Source organism: Procambarus clarkii, chromosome 45, assembly GCF_040958095.1.
Source record: "Procambarus clarkii isolate CNS0578487 chromosome 45, FALCON_Pclarkii_2.0, whole genome shotgun sequence".
Lineage (NCBI taxonomy): Eukaryota > Metazoa > Arthropoda > Malacostraca > Decapoda > Cambaridae > Procambarus > Procambarus clarkii.
The window spans coordinates 34,331,614-34,347,853 of NC_091194.1; the positions used below are offsets into that span (position 1 = coordinate 34,331,614).

General features: G+C 41.3%; 1 protein-coding gene across 1 annotated transcript in view; it reads left to right on the top strand.

Annotated features, from left to right (window-relative positions):
- Positions 1–16,240, top strand: part of LOC138350334 (uncharacterized) — a 75,077-nt gene that overhangs the window by 57,966 nt on the left and 871 nt on the right. The gene's annotated exons all lie outside the window — the stretch shown is intronic.

Below are 16,240 nucleotides of genomic sequence, written 5' to 3' on the forward strand. Positions count from 1 at the left end.
CGTCCCCTTGTCCTCCCAACCATATCCTACTCCCTCATCCGATGCATTCCCAAATAATCTGATGTTCCCATTAGAAAATTGGGAACATAAATGATCTGATGTTTCCATCATTGAAAAATAGGAATAACAGTTAAGAAATTTAAATAAAAAAAATGAAAAATATAAAAATAAACAATACCCACGAAATGAACGTCATGGTAAACAACACAGCTCAATTCCAAGCTAATATCACTCAAAATGATTAAGGGGGCATATCATTCTAAATCGTTATAAATTAAAAGTTGTTCAATTTGCTTATAATTTTTTTTATGAAATGGTTATAGAAAGGGCTGCAACTGGTCCAAGTTTCACCATCACACCCTAAACAGAAAAGGAGAAAAAAAATACACAACGTATTATGCAACGAATGTTCAACATTCTCAAATAATCTCAGGGAAGACGTGTGTCAACTAAAATGTCTACTATGTGCTGTAGAAGCACAAACTCTTGTAATAATTGTAATATGTATGTGCAATATATTTATATTTAAATTTTTTTTTTTCTTTTTTCTTTTTTTTTCTTTTTTTTTGGGGCCAATATTTTGTTCTCGTTTGTTATCAAGGGATTTGCATGAAACTTGCACACCTTGCTCAATGGATGCCTATTTGCAAGGGTGCCAATTATGAACGAAATCTGTCAAAGTCAAGCTCAGCTACAGGTGGCCGAACTTGGATCTTTATTTTACTCTGGAAAGTAATTTACACCTTCAAATTACTTCAGAGCTTTCATTTATTAATCAATTTACATGCAAATTACACCTTATATGTAGCGTTTGTGCTTCTACAGAATCTAGTAGACATTTTAGTCCAAAGTCTATTTGTTGATTTTATAAAAATTTATAAATATCATATATTGCATATTTTTTTAGAAGGGTAAATTTGAAAAATTAAATTATTGCACTAAACACTTTTTTGATAAAACTGATCACTAGAATCCTTTATTATGTCCTTAATTTAATATCTCAGTGTAATAGAAATGATTTTAGTTGACACATGTGTTCCCTGAAACTATTTGAAAATTCGTTGCATAATTCGTTGTTTATTTTTTTTCTCCTTTTCTGTTTAGGGTGTGATGATAAAACGTGGACCAGCTGCAGCCCTTTCTATAACCATTTCATAAAAAAATTTATAAGCAAATTGAAACACTTTTAATTTTACATTGATATGCCCCCTTAAATAAAAATATATTGAATTCTATGAAAATTTTATTTATCAGTGCAATTGGAAATATTGAAATGGAATCATTACATATTTACTATAAAGTGTGTTGCTCTTTTGTGCAACAGATGGCACTGTTTTTTTTAAAGTATGGTTTTACATGTCACAGGTGAGGCATCAATATTTATATTCACGAAATAAACGACATGGTAAACAACACAGCTCAATTGCAATGGAATGTCACACAAAATAATTAAATCAAAATGAAAATAAATCGAAATCTATGAAAATTTAATTTTTCAATATAACAGGAAACATTGAAATGGAATCATAACGTATTTAGCATAGCCTGTGTTGCTTTTACGTGCAACAGATGGTGCTGTTTTTCAAACAAACATGTTTTTACCTGTCACAGGTGTGGCATCTATATAGTAGTAGATAAAAGCATATGCGTATTCGAATGGAATGGTGTCAAAATTTCCAAGCAATCGGTGAAGAACTCTCGGAGATCACAGCTTGTGTTGCTCTAAGTCCAACAAATGGCGCCGTTTAAAAAAAAACATGTTTTTACCTGACACGGGTGTTGCATCTATATATTAAGTATATAAAAACACGCTCCTATTCGTATGCAACGTTGTGTCAAAATTTCAAAGCAATTGGTAAAGGGGTTTTGAAGATTTCCCTCACATGAAAAGCACAGTTTTTCAAAAAAGCATGTTTTTTCTCGTTACAAACGTGACATCTATATAATATGTATATAAAACCCCGCTTGGATGTGAATGGAACGTTGTGTGGAAATGTCACAGCAATTGGTGAAGAACTTTCGGTGATTAGCGATTTTGAACAAACGAACATTTCCATGTTTTTTATATATTGATTTACACACGTTATGTATAAGTATCTACATGTTTTATTCACCATAACTCTGCAAGTAAGCTGGTATTGTGTCCAAACAGTATAGTGGCCACCATACACTGCATGAGAAATCACACAGCAGACGATGATACGGGCATGTCGCCACCTCCCTCACCAAAAAAGGCTCCTCCCACCAAACTCCTGTTGCTGTTATTACACTATATACACACATTGTGTTTACCCATGTATATATGTGTTCACCATAGCAAACCATTAAGCAAGTATGATGTGCATAACAAGTGTGGTTGCCAAACTCAGTGACGCTACCTTGATCTTCTCCCTCTCCAACCAAAATTCCTCCTCCCACAATACTACGCACATATGTACAAGGGTATATACACATTGTATATACCCATGTACATGTGTGTTCACCATAGCAAACCACTAAGCTAGTATGGTGAGGAAAACAAGAGTGGCTGCTACACACAGTGTCTAATTATCACCACAATTCTGCTATTATCACAATCCTGGTCACTAAATCCTATAAATGAATAAATGACCACAAGTTTATTTTGTAAAGTAACATAGAAGTCGTTTGAAGATTCCTAGATGGACGAAATAATGCTGTGGCTAGCGCTGTGAACATCGTGAACAGCATTGATTCACTGATATTTGAGCATTGTACACAGTCATTATCACACTCGGGCTCTTCTGTAATACTATCATGGCTAAATAGTACCAGTTATTTATACATTTGACATTATTAGGCAATGCTGTGGCCACAAGCTTAACAGCAGTGCTGTGAGCTAATGCTACGTGTGCCAGCGTTGGTTGCTCACTCAGTATTGAGGCTCGCACACACGGGAATGTTGCCGACGATTTTTTTAAATGGCGCCTGTTTTCAAGAGTTTTGAGGAAGCTTATGTGAACCTCGGGAGTGTTGAATCATACGCTAAAACTAAAAATACCCGGAGGCGCGTTGTTCAACCCTTCCCCCCCCCCCCCCCCGTCGATGACCCGCAGGCGCTTTGCACAGTTCAGTGGATTTCTAACTAGTACTGGGTTAGGCAATACTGTTCATTACTATTTAATGTTGTGCAAACCTTAAGTAGGGTGAATTTATTATTTCACACTATTGTGTACTTATATTTTATTACATAGTTACTGTGCATCTTTGAGTGTTACTAGGTGTCACTATACCAACTGATGGTGATAAAGAAGAGCTAACTGGACGTACAACCGTAGTGGCATTAAAGAATCACTCAAATCATAGCTATTTACCATTAGGTAGGTAAGCTAACCTCTATATGAGGTAAATTACAATCAGCCTAACCAAGAAATCAAATATTAGGGTAATAATAACCGTACCTGCTCCACATATATGAGCAAGTATCTTAACTGTCTATAATTAGCTATATAAGCCCTATAAGGCTTCAACCCATAGCCAGCATGGCTACACCAGAAAAAAATGGAAGAATTTTGAAATGCCTTCAAAGTCTCTTGACAAGGCTGATCAACATATGTGACGGCTGGGTAGAAGTAGCCCCAGTTGATCTCATATCGTTGGAATTCTCAGCAACAGTAGCTAACCAGAAATTCAAACAGGTACAAGAATTTATTGTGTTGTACATAGGTGCATTCCATGTCAGCAATACTGACCTAGACGAAATAGATCTAATCATATATGACATAGTTAACTATGAAGACAAAATTCAGGCTAGATTAAATTACTATAATAAGATGCTTGCAACAGAAAATGTTCCTGTTGGATTAGAACATCCTTACAGTATACCAATACTACAGCAAGCAACAAGCTCATCAGATGAAATAAATGAGCTACCTCAAGATGAGGATATTCCTCTAATCAAGTCTGACCCTTACACAGGATCAATAATTAAAGTTAAATATTCATTTTCTACAGTCTCCTCTAATACAATTTCACCCAATGACTCATTAACAGGATCTTAACAATTTTCAGATATTATATCCATATTTTCCATGGATTCTGAGAATTCAATAAGTGAGGCTACTGAATTGACAAGCTTCTTCATAAGAATCTGGAGAAACAAGTGAAGCTGAAACAGGGGATGAAGATGCAGCTGAAGCTGAAATTAAAGCTGAAGCTGAATTGAAAGCTGAAGTTGTATTTAAAGCCGAAGCCGAAATTGAAACTGAGGCTAGGCAAGAAGCCTTAAACCAAGATAGTGATAGTCTTAATCACTCAAACCAGTCTCCTATCTTGAGGTTATCTTAAGGTTATTTCGGGGCTTAACGTCTCTGCGGCCCGGTCCTAGACCAGGCCTCATTTTTTGATACACACCCACAGGAAGCAGCCTGTAGCAGCTGTCTAACTCCCAGGTACCTATTTACTGCTAGGTAACACGGGCATTAGAGTGAAAGAAACTTTTTGCCCATTTGTATCCGCCTCCATTGGGGATCGAAACCGGAGCCTCAGGACTACGAATCCGAAGCGCTGTCCACTCAGCTGTCAGGCACCTCCAGAGGTAATACCGAATGTGTTAGCATCAATCAAGCTATCCAGCTCTTTAGAGAAAGTGCTGAGAATGAGAAAGGTATCATAAATCTTGTGCATCAACTATTGGACTTATCTCAACCAGATCAATCAGTTGACTCCTTGCAAACATTTATTTTAAAAATCGAGTCACTGTTAAAATCCTTCAGCATTGAAGTGGATCAACCCGCTGCTGAGTGGATGACTAAATTTGTCATCCAAAGAAAATTGTCTAGCGAAGTGCTAAATGAATTATATTCATATCAGAATAATACCGTCCTGACAATGCAAGATATGTTAACAGGTTTGCGTATTATAGTAAATAATAAACAAGCAAACTAGGCACTTAATCGACTTGAGAATGGTCCAGTGTAACGGGGGTGAGGGGGGAATGAGAATAGCGAGTAAGTAGGAAGTGAGTAGGAGAAGTAGAAAAGGTAGAAGGGTAGATAGATAGAAGTAGAAGAGTAGATAGTAGAAGAAGAAATGCTGCCACCATCCATTCTAGTCCATTTCATACAAGACAAGGAATGGAACTTGTCTGTATCACAATATTCTCAAAAATGTTAACATGAGGTCATTATTAGTCTGTTCCATCTGTATCATGTACTCATTAAATCATGAAACAGAAGAGGCTTTCTCATCTCAACTCAAAACTCTAGGGAACAAAGTTAAAGACCATTTAAATAATAAAATCAATTATATTTCACATGATTAGTATCATAATTTAAGCAATTCAATTAAAATGTTAAAGATTAATATTCAAAGTGAGCCATCATCCAAGAATTTGAGAACCCTACAACTTGACTGCCCCTGCTTCTCACACAACATTTGTAAACACGACCAAGTCACCTTAATACTCAACTCACCAAGTGTCTGCCTATAGCTGGATTAAGAGAGGGGGGGGGGGTCTGTAGTTGACAGAGACTGTCCCGCCCTGCCGGCCGACAGCCTCCCTGGCTAGGCCATCTTTTCTGCTCTGCTGGCTGGCTCCTGTTCTTCTCTGTCCCTATGCTCTGCTCTCCGAGTATATATTGGGGAACCTAGTAACTAACTCCACCCACAAGTAGATAGCCTCAGGCACTCTACCAAGCCACTCCTTAAACGTCGGCATGATTGAAGGCCAATTATCAGATTAGCAGAAGCAAGGTGGAATTCGCATGACTTGACCTCAGGTCACTTGAGGTCATTAACGCTTAGAGGTGTGAGGCTCAGGCCGACCAAACTGGCGCCTCTCAAATCCTTGTCTGTGACTCTTGTATCTCCATGTATGTATTAAATAAAACTGAACCAAACACTTTTACAGTGTTACATCTCCCCTTCTCCCCGAAAATAAAGTTTTTGCAACACTGCTAAAGCAAGCTAGCTGTGTGCGACAACTTTATTAACGAAAAGAATACATCCTAGCTAAACACATATACATCATCCTACTCTAAAAACTGAAATATGTAGACAGACGTCCATTGTCTCTGGCTGGGCGACGTCACTGCTTGGTCTTGTAGATAGTCCTGTACCACATTTCTTCAACACAACTGCCTCCGTTGCTTCTCCGTCGTCAACGCACAACAACCCTTGGTCAACCAGGAAGCCGTTACTACTTGAACTGCGAACAGGACCGTGGAATTCGGTTGTCCCAGCCGATCTGTAATTGGCCCTACGTCAGTCACCATGAGAGACGTATATTGGGGTTCTTTACAGCTATAGGGACTACAAGTTTCGAGACCTCCATAAGGTTACCACCGTAGAAATCCCATCCTACTTCTTTCCTCCCTGTTGCTCCAGCACGCCTTCTACAGAAAGTCACTTCTGACAGCCACATCAAGTCCGCAGACACGGGGAATCACTCAACAGAGCAACATGTTTGCAGGAGGGGCGGCCAGTTAAGGCAAACGATCCTATCTTGCAATTACGCTCCATGCAATGATGCTGACACCAGCAAGGGACACTAGGCATCATGTCTCACTCAGCTTGGTCTTATCTTCTCCTCTTTTTTCTTCTCGCTTCTTTCTTCTTTCTCCTCTTTTCTTTCGTCTTTCTTCTTACTCCCATGGTCTTTGACAAGTGACCTGGGGTCCATCCGTTCTGGGGTCCATCCTGAGTAGACCAATGTTGGTAGGACAGACTGAGAGTCGTTGTTGTTCCTCTTCCATCTTTACTGGGTCGTCTGCAGAACGACCTGGGGTCCACTGGGAGTCCGTCCGTCTTGGGGTCCACTGGAATCTGCCCGTCCGTCCTGGGGGCCACTGGGTAGACCAATGTTGAGCGACCGAGAGGCTGCATCGTGGGGGTGCCCCGGGGTGGTGGTGATGGTGGTGGAGCCATGACATCCAGGTAGGGCTGGTCGTCGTGGTGGTAGTGAGGAGCTGCCGTGAGTGTGGTATAAGGCAGCCATCTCCCTCTTCTGTATGTGCGTCTCTCCTCTGGCTCTGACCTGGGAATGAACATAAAGGCAACAATACTCGTGTTCCAACTTGTTGTGTGACCCTGCAATTTGTATAGGGTTCACACAGTCCAATTATAACGCTCTCCTCCTGGCAACGACTACACTCAAATTTTAATAATCCAATTAACACTGAATGATATTGACTTTGTGGGACATAAAACAGTAACAGAGTAAAGTTATAGAAGAGAGAATAAGGTTGTCACACTTTTAGCTTGTCACTAAACGAATCTCCACAAAAAAATATCAATACTAATAGACAAAACACTAGCCTAACTTAAATGTACCGTTCTTAATCTTAAGTACTTAAATAACCGTTACTCCAACCTTAACCTACAGCCACCTATGTGACCCAGAGTGTTTCCCTCGCTTCTCCGCGGGTCAACAACTCCAAACTTTTGCCACCCCTGTGACCTGACTATCTAACGTCGAGCGTCCTCAACGTGAAGTCTACTGACATACTAAGCCTCCCCCTAGTATGCTGTACAATAACCAGTACACCTCGGGTTATTGCGTTCAAATGGAGTAAAACAGTCGATCGCAATAATCTGAGCAGAACCACTACTTAAACCTACTTAAGAACTACACCTGCCACTCCCCAACTGACCTGGACACCAGCGGAGGCTGGGTGTTCCCCTGGGACATGCGGGGTCACCTGTCACACTCAGCTGACCTGCACTACCATCAACAGCTAAGTTCCCAAATCGCCAAAATTATCAATAACATAAATCCCTACACACGCAAGTTCTGGTGAACATTCCCTGAACTTCACAAAACTCACAAAATCACTAAAACACATCGCCAGAGAATCACTATCTCCTAACCTGAAAAAAATTCGCTAAACTCGCGAATATTAAACACCTGTCAAGATCTCCCTGATAGCGCCTGGGTGGCAAAAGGACACGTGGGACTGAACAATGTTAAATGAACACTACCATAAACATTGTTCAACACCGCTGCCAACATTGTAACGGGGGGGGGGGGGGGGGGGAATGAGAATAGCGAGTGAGTAGGAAGTGAGTAGAAGTAGAAAAGGTAGAAGGGTAGATAGGTAGAAGTAGAAGAGTAGATAGTAGAAGAAGAAATGCTGCCACCATCCATTCTAGACCATTACATACAAGACAAGGAATGGAACTTGTCTGTATCACAATATTCTCAAAAATGTTAACATGAGGTCATTATTAGTCTGTTCCATCTGTATCATGTACTCATTAAATAATGAAACCGCAGAGGCTTTCTCATCTCAACTCAAAACTCTAGGGAACAAAGTTAAAGACCATTTAAATAATAAAATCAATTATATTTCACATGATAAGTATCATAATTTAAGCAATTCAATTAAAATGTTAAAGATTAATATTCAAAGTGAGCCATCATCCAAGAATTTGAGAACCCTACAACTTGACTGTCCCTGCTTCTCACACAACATTTGTAAACATGACCAAGTCACCTTAATGCTCAACTCACCAAGTGTCTGCCTATAGCTGGATTGAGAGGGGGGGGGGGGGGAGTCTGTAGTTGACAGACTGTCCCGCCCTGCCGGCCGACAGCCTCCCTGGCTAGGCCGTCTTCTCTGCTCTGCTGGCTGGCTCCTGTTCCTCTCTGTCCCTATGCTCTGCTCTCCGAGTATATATTGGGGAACCTAGTAACTAACTCCGCCCACAAGTAGATAGCCTCAGGCACTCTACCAAGCCACTCCTTAAACGTCGGCATGATTGAAGGCCAATTATCAGATTAGCAGAAGCAAGGTGGAATTCGCATGACTTGACCTCAGGTCACTTGAGGTCATTAATGCTTAGAGGTGTGAGGCTCAGGCCGACCAAACTGGCGCCTCTCAAATCCTTGTCTGTGACTCTTGTATCTCCATGTATGTATTAAATAAAACTGAACCAAACACTTTTACAGTGTTACACCAGGACGGACCGAAACGTCGTCATCCCTTCATTTTCTAGTGTGTGGATTGGTCAACATACTTCAGCCACGTTATTGTAACTCATCGCCTGCATAGGCACTTAATGCCACCCTTGAATCAACAGAAATTGTACCCACATTAAATTCCTTAACTGAAACTCCTAAAGTGGCCCAGTCGTTAGGTAATAAGGGTACTAATAATCAATGTAATACTAACAGGTCAAACACTGATTTATCAGTGAGACCTAAGAGTACTATAAGTACTCCCAAGATCCCAATAAATGCACCCAAGAACTACTCCCAAGAGTACAGCAAGTACTCACAAAAAAATAAATTAATAAATACATGCAAACAACAAAGCCTTCAAAACCTGTAGACAATGTTTCACCTAAACCGGTGAACCTTAAGCATGCTGTAGGCTGGGGGTTGTGTTTGTTTTTGTCATCAAAAACATTCTTTATATAAAAGTATAAATTATCCTAGTAGAGACATCCGAGTCAGACGACTCAAACAGTTACACAATGTACCAGGTGTCTCAAGCACATAATACTAAAAGCTGTAAGACTCCACTGAACACATGCAAAAGGTGTAGAAGGGGACAGCATCATGCTGCACTGTGCAAATTTATTAAATAAAATTATACAAATCACAAGGTAAGAGATAGAAATCTCAAACAAGTTCAGTGTTCCAAGGTGTGAGAAGTTTACATCATACAATAACCAGCACCTCAAGTAAATGCAATATTGTCCTCTGCCCAACTCCAAGTCAAGAAAAAAGGGACCAAGATCACCATTCGTGGCCTATTCGACTAGGGACCCTGAAAACTTTCATTACTCAGACAGCGGCAGAGGCACTTAAATTAAAACCAATCACACAGGTGAAATTAAACTTGTCAGGGTTCATGATAAGTAGAGGACCCCGAGATTATACAGTAGTACAACCGCTCATACGCCTAGGTGGTTATGTCAGGTGTTATGATCCCAGGTAGCTGAAAAACGAGTTTCCTCCTGTGAGTTATTCTGCCTGGCCTGACCTAACTAAGAGGTCAAAGAAATATAGACCTGGAAATACATATAGTAAACACTTGAATAAATTTGACGACTAGATTAAAAGTATGGGCAGTGAATAAGAATATAAATAAACGACTTGATATGGGATGTGGAGAATTTGCGTGAGGTGTGAGGCTCGCTTCAGAGGGGTTTGACCTTACTTGAGCTGCAGAAATCGAGAGGGGAGGTTGTGCTCCGTTGAGCCCCTGGTGAAGAACCCCTGAGTGATATACATTCAAGAAGAAGGAAGTGGACAGACGTCTCACCTGTGGAATAAGTCTGGACGTGTCCGCTCAAGTCATGGACTGCAGGGAGAGTGTGGAGCAGTCTTTATAGCTGTTTTGTTGGCAGCTTAGAGTGCCCTGGTGGTGACTGATCAGTCAGTGAACGCCACGAGCGGACGAAATTCTGTGGTAAGCCATTTTAAACCAGTTGATAGTGATTGCCTGTGGTGGTCGTGTGCCCAGCGACCGTAGCAAGTGTCTATTGATATATTAGGAATATTTTATTAAGGTAGAAAGCCTAAATAAGAGAATAGAGATGAGGGAATCAGCTGAGGAGAGGAGCAGCACATCATCTCCTGCCGAAAGCTTGGAGGTAACTGACTGGGCCCAGTGGCTGGCAGTCTCAGGCGGACCGCCACGGGAAGGTGGAGAATGGACTCGCCCGGGCATGGGGGAGTCACCTTATGGCAGGTGGGAATCAGAGGGATGTCGAGTGGAGACATTTATTGTGCAGTTTATTTTAGTTATATGTTTGTAGAGGAAGATCTTTATGGCGTGTCAATGGGTTGCAGGTTTGTCTGGGGAAGGAGTTCCTGAGAGAACTTCCAGGTCAGAGGAGGAGTCTGTGGGTGGAACTCCAAGGCTATTGAAGAAATACTGAGCTCTGTGGAAGAGCAGTCCCATAGTGAGGAATTGGACCTCAAGCTGTGAGAGGAGAAGCAGTGGAGTGGAGTTTCACGGGCTTCTGTGATACCAGTAGTGAAGCATCATTGGTGTTCAGGGAAAACTTCATGGTGCAGCAGGCTGGAAGAGCTGTAGAGGACCATGGTAGATAATTGTGGAGGAAACTGGAGACATTCTTGGTAGTGGACCTCTAGATGTAGAGAGGAGGTTCTTAATGTTCACTGATAGAGGATTGATAGTGTTTGAGTGTCATTAGTGTTACGAACCCTTCGTAACTGGGTTCTTTATAATCTCTATGATCCTACTCAAGTTCAGAGAAACCTAATCTTGGCGGGAATAGTGTAATGTTTAAAGGTAAAAATGAAAGAACACTTAAATAAACCATTATTATTTTCCCATCACCATTATAATATTTACAAGTCTATGCGATGTCAACCGGATTGGCGTTGCTAGCCCTTACGCTAGCCTGCTTCACGGATGACGACCACAAGGTGCCTCTGATGAGGTCTTCGTTGCACACCTGTTGGTACGCTCAAGCAACAAAGTTGGCAACGCCTGACCAGCCCCACTGGCTGTTACCTTCCAGAAACGTAGTCTACAGCGCTCAACCGAAGCGTTCATCTAGTCTCACTGGTTATAGTGCTCAACCACAGCGCTCGACCAGCCCACTTGGCCAGCCTTTCCAGGATTAAAGTCCACAGCGTTCGACCAGCCCAAATGGCTAGTCCTTCCAGGAGTAAAGTCCACAGCGCTTGTCCAGCCCAACTGGCTATCACCTTTAGGTCGACCTACGTCTTCCACTGTCCTGGCTTCACTCACTTCCCTAGCCTGCCTCTGGTTACTCGTCACCTTTCAGGCAGGCAGACTAAAAGATGGGAAACTCCATATAATGGGAGGAGTCAACGGCCGTAGTTTGGCGCCAGGATTGTAGATGGCGCCAAGGTTCGTGACAATTAGCATGCATGACGCAGTGGAAGGTGAGTGATTGGACATTTGATTCGAGGAATATTTATATTGATGTTTATGTTGTTGCAGCCTTAGGCTGGATTCATTGTGTATATTTATATATATATTCTAGGGTAGATAGTGACATATTGTATTACAAGATTTAACCCACTAGGTGAGGTTGGTAGCATAAATGGCAAGCCAGGAGTTGGGCTACCACTTGATATTAGCAGCTGATAGAGTCCTGATGGGATTAAATGCAACCTGACTATAATAGCACAGAGTGTTTGAGTCATATTATTATTCTTGAATGTATGTTCTACATGTTCACTGTCTAAGTAAATGTATATAGTTTTCTGGTGTTTGCACATGTCCTAGTGAGGCTTCCCAGAAAGTAGGAGAGAAAGAACCACAGCTGTAGACAGGGTGTTACAGAATTATAATTCAAAGAAAGGCGGACTGAGGAGGTCATACCAATCAAGGAGAGAGTGGGGAGTCACAGCGGCTCGAACTGGGCGTGTACACATGACAACGAGGCCAGTGTTGGAGCTGCACCCCCTAAATGTGTGACGCTGAGCCCCTCTCCAAGAGCAGGAAGCGTACAAGGTAGCAGGTCCTGACCAAAGTACAAGCACTCTACGGGTTTTGGTTGGTTATACGGAAGGGACGTACGCACCAGACCGACACATAATAATATTTGGGGGCCTGTGTCCGGGAGAGTGAGCTGACACACCCATACCCTGTCCAGGAGTGGATTGGTACACCCTTTGTGGAAATAAGTAGACTTTGTGCCCGCAGGTGTATATTCTCTTTCTTAGGAAGACTCACAGGACACGATAGATAAGGTGCAAGCGTTTGTGGAGTCAGGCAAGCCTGAGGACTTCGAAGGTTGCATCAGGGATCAGTAGAAACAGATAGCGGAAAGATGTGTCATCAGGGTGAAGGCATCTAAAGTGGCTGGGATGAAGGATGGGATCTGGAGGCAGCTGAGAGCCATGAGTGAAGCGGCAGAACAGGGAGCCAAGAAAGGAGCTGAAAGTGGAAAGGAGGATGAAGGGAGATCCCAGGGATCAAGTAGGAGTAGTAAGAGTAGCCGCAGATAGCCGCTACTTCATCCCAGTAGCAGGAGTAGCCGGAATAGGAGCTTGGAAAGATTACAGCTAGGGCTCCAGATGTAGCATGAGGAGAGACTGTTCTAACTGGAAAGGTTGAAGTTAGAACTGCAGATGAAAAATGAACAAGAGAAAGAAAAAGAGAAAACCGGACTGGAGATAGAAAAGAGGAAACCAGAATGGAGGTAGAAAAAGAGAAAGCCAGACTAGAGGTGGAGAAAGAAAGAGAGGACCAAACAAATGCAGATAGAAGCAAATAGAACCTTGGCTGAACAAAGGATTGAACACGGGTTGCCAGAGAGCACCACACAGGTATCACTCCCACCAGATAATAGGGTTGGGGAAAAGGATATTCCCCTGTTTGTGCCCGAAGAGGCAGAGAGATTCTTCGAGTATTTCGAAACAGTCGCCAATATCAAGGAGTGAACAAATCTACAAGATCCTGTAGCCTCTCCGAGGCACAAACTCAACTCTTTTAACCCTGTCGTAGCTCAGTCGATTAAGGCAGTATCTGGGATGCTCCCGGACGCAGGTTCAAATCCTCATCACGGCCCTTGTGGATTTGTTCATTTGATCTATCACGTTAGTGTGATTTCTGTGTGTAATGATGTAAGGGCGAAGAGGGAGAACAGCCTATTGACATAGTTCAAGTGCAGGGGGGGAGTTGAGTAAAATCCTGGTTTGTGCCTCGGAGAGGCTACGGGATCCAGTAAGTTCAGTAGAACTTCGGTTTCAACTCTTTTAACCCTGTCGTAGCTCAGTCGATTAAGGCAGTGTCTGGGATGCTCCCGGACGCAGGTTCGAATCCTCGTCACGGCCCCTGTGGCTTTGTTCATTTGATGTATCACGTTAGTGTGATTTCTGTGTGTAATCAAGGAGTGGCCACAGGAGGAATGGGCCCAACTGGTTCAGTTGAGATTGACCGGCGTAGCCACTCGTTATTCAACAACATTGTCATAATCTTCTTGTTAACGACCTGATGATCCGCTAGTTCAGTAACAATATCATTTTCGGTCATGACGAACAAACCTCAGCAGTAAACATGTCTTTTTCAAGAATTCGTACGAGTGCCCGTTATAAACATCCCCGGTCTTACATCTGCGTTGAACGTGAACTCGTAGACAATAAATCATGGACAGCCAAATCACATGGCAATCAACCACCAACTGGATCAGCCAATCCTCCAAACAAAGACCCAAAATCCATTCCATACAACCGCCAAATTCCCTTTTTATGAATGAAAAACGGTTTACACATGACTAGCAAATGGTGACGTCCGAACACTTCCGGAACAAGTGCTTCGCTGCCGACTTTTCTTTGAACTACAATGCTGTAAATGCTTCACCCTCATACTACAAATAATTGCCAACAGAACCTAAACACCTAGCTTATCCTAACCAGTGCCTAAATATGACCAATATGCTAATATATAATATTAATTTATATGAAAAAGTTCTCTTTTAAATAAACTGAATGTTAAAATTGATGAATGCCTTTTTGGGGTCGACCGCTGGATAGAACGGACTTGGTCCAAGCACGGGTTGACTGGTGTGTGTCAAAGCACGTCTTCGCTCGTCGGTAGTCACTCCCAGTCTTCCTCTAATAATTGCTAATTAACAATATTTTTCTCTAATCCAAAAGTAAGTTTAACGAATGAGTTTCCACTACTCGTTATTCAACAACATTGTCATAACCTTCTTGTTAAAGGCCTGATGATCCGCTAATTCAGTAACAATATCATTCTCGGGCATGACAAACAAACCTCAGCAGTAAACATGTCTTTTTCAAGAATTTGAACGCAACTTCATCGAGTCCCAGACCTAGTTGAATTTATAAGACTAACGAGTGAGTTATTAGCCAATTTACGAACTCAGCACCGAAAACATCTTTCGTAATCATGAAAGGAATGAGAATATAGTCAGAGCCAAAGAAACTGTAGCAGTAATGAATACAAATGTAGAAAAACGAGGACCATCCGAGGATCGCCCATATCCTACCCTGTGAGGGGCCCAGGTAATGAGCCTTCGTTTGCCAGGAGCCATTGACCCATCGTAACCACTGATGGATTTCCCCTTGTGCCAGATGTACTAAAGAACAAATTACCATATTTAAAAAATTTAAAAGATTGCCTTCGTGTGGTAACAAATCAAATAATTAAAGCTCTGATCTTCTAAGGCTAATAAGGGTGGGTTACACTTGACGGATTCCTCACAGTATGTACAATATTATTTACCAGAGTGTGAGACATAAATCCGATCTTGCAAGATCAGTGGCCGACGAAAGCAATCGTCAGCAACTTATCAAAAGAGAGCTTACCGAGTAAGATGTGAACCTGACCATTGGTTACTTAGAAATTTTGTGATAATAATACATTTGCTTGGTGTTGGATTTATGGCCTGTTTTTCCTGAGGAATGGTTTTTATGGTAACAGCAGCTTATTTACCAACCAGCAGGTATTCTGTAGTCCAGAAAATAGTCCAGCATTAAAGTTCATTGCCAGAGTAGTTATCATTATGTGCCCTTTCTCTTGTGAGCGGTGTTTATAGTGCAAAACTGTGTATACCATTAATGTTGAGTTTTATAACAAAAAAAAAAATGTTGCAAAGGCTGCAAGTAGGTTTTATAGTGTAAAATAGAATCTATCTGAATTAAAATGTAAATGTTCGTTTGTTCAAAATTGCTAATCTCCGAAAGATCTTCACCGATTGCTTTGAAATGTTTACACAACGTTCCATTCGCATATCAGTGTGTTTTGATATACCTACTATATAGATGTCATTCAATGACAGGTAAAAACATGTTTCTTTAATGTGTTTTTCATGTGTGGGAAATCTCTGAATCATCTTTATCGATTGCTTTTGAATTTTGACACAACATTGTATTCAAATACATGCATGTTTTTATGTACCTACTATATACATGCCACACCTGTGATAGGTCAAAATATTTTTTTTTAAACACCGCCATCTGTTACACATAAAAGAAACACCCTGTAATCTCTTAAAGCTCTTCGTCGATTGCTTTGAAATTTTGACACAACGTTACATTCGAATATACGTGTGTTTTTATATACCTACTATATAGATGCCACACCTGTGACAGGTAAAAACAATTTTTTTGGGGGAAAAACAATGCCATCTTTTGCACGTAAAAGCAACACATGATATTCTAAATATGTTATGATTCCATTTCAATGTTTCTGATGGCATTGATAAATTGAATTTTCATAGATTTTGATTTATTTAATTTTGTTTTGATTATTTTGTGTGACTCTGCATTGGAATTGAGCTGTGTTGTTTACCATACTGTTCA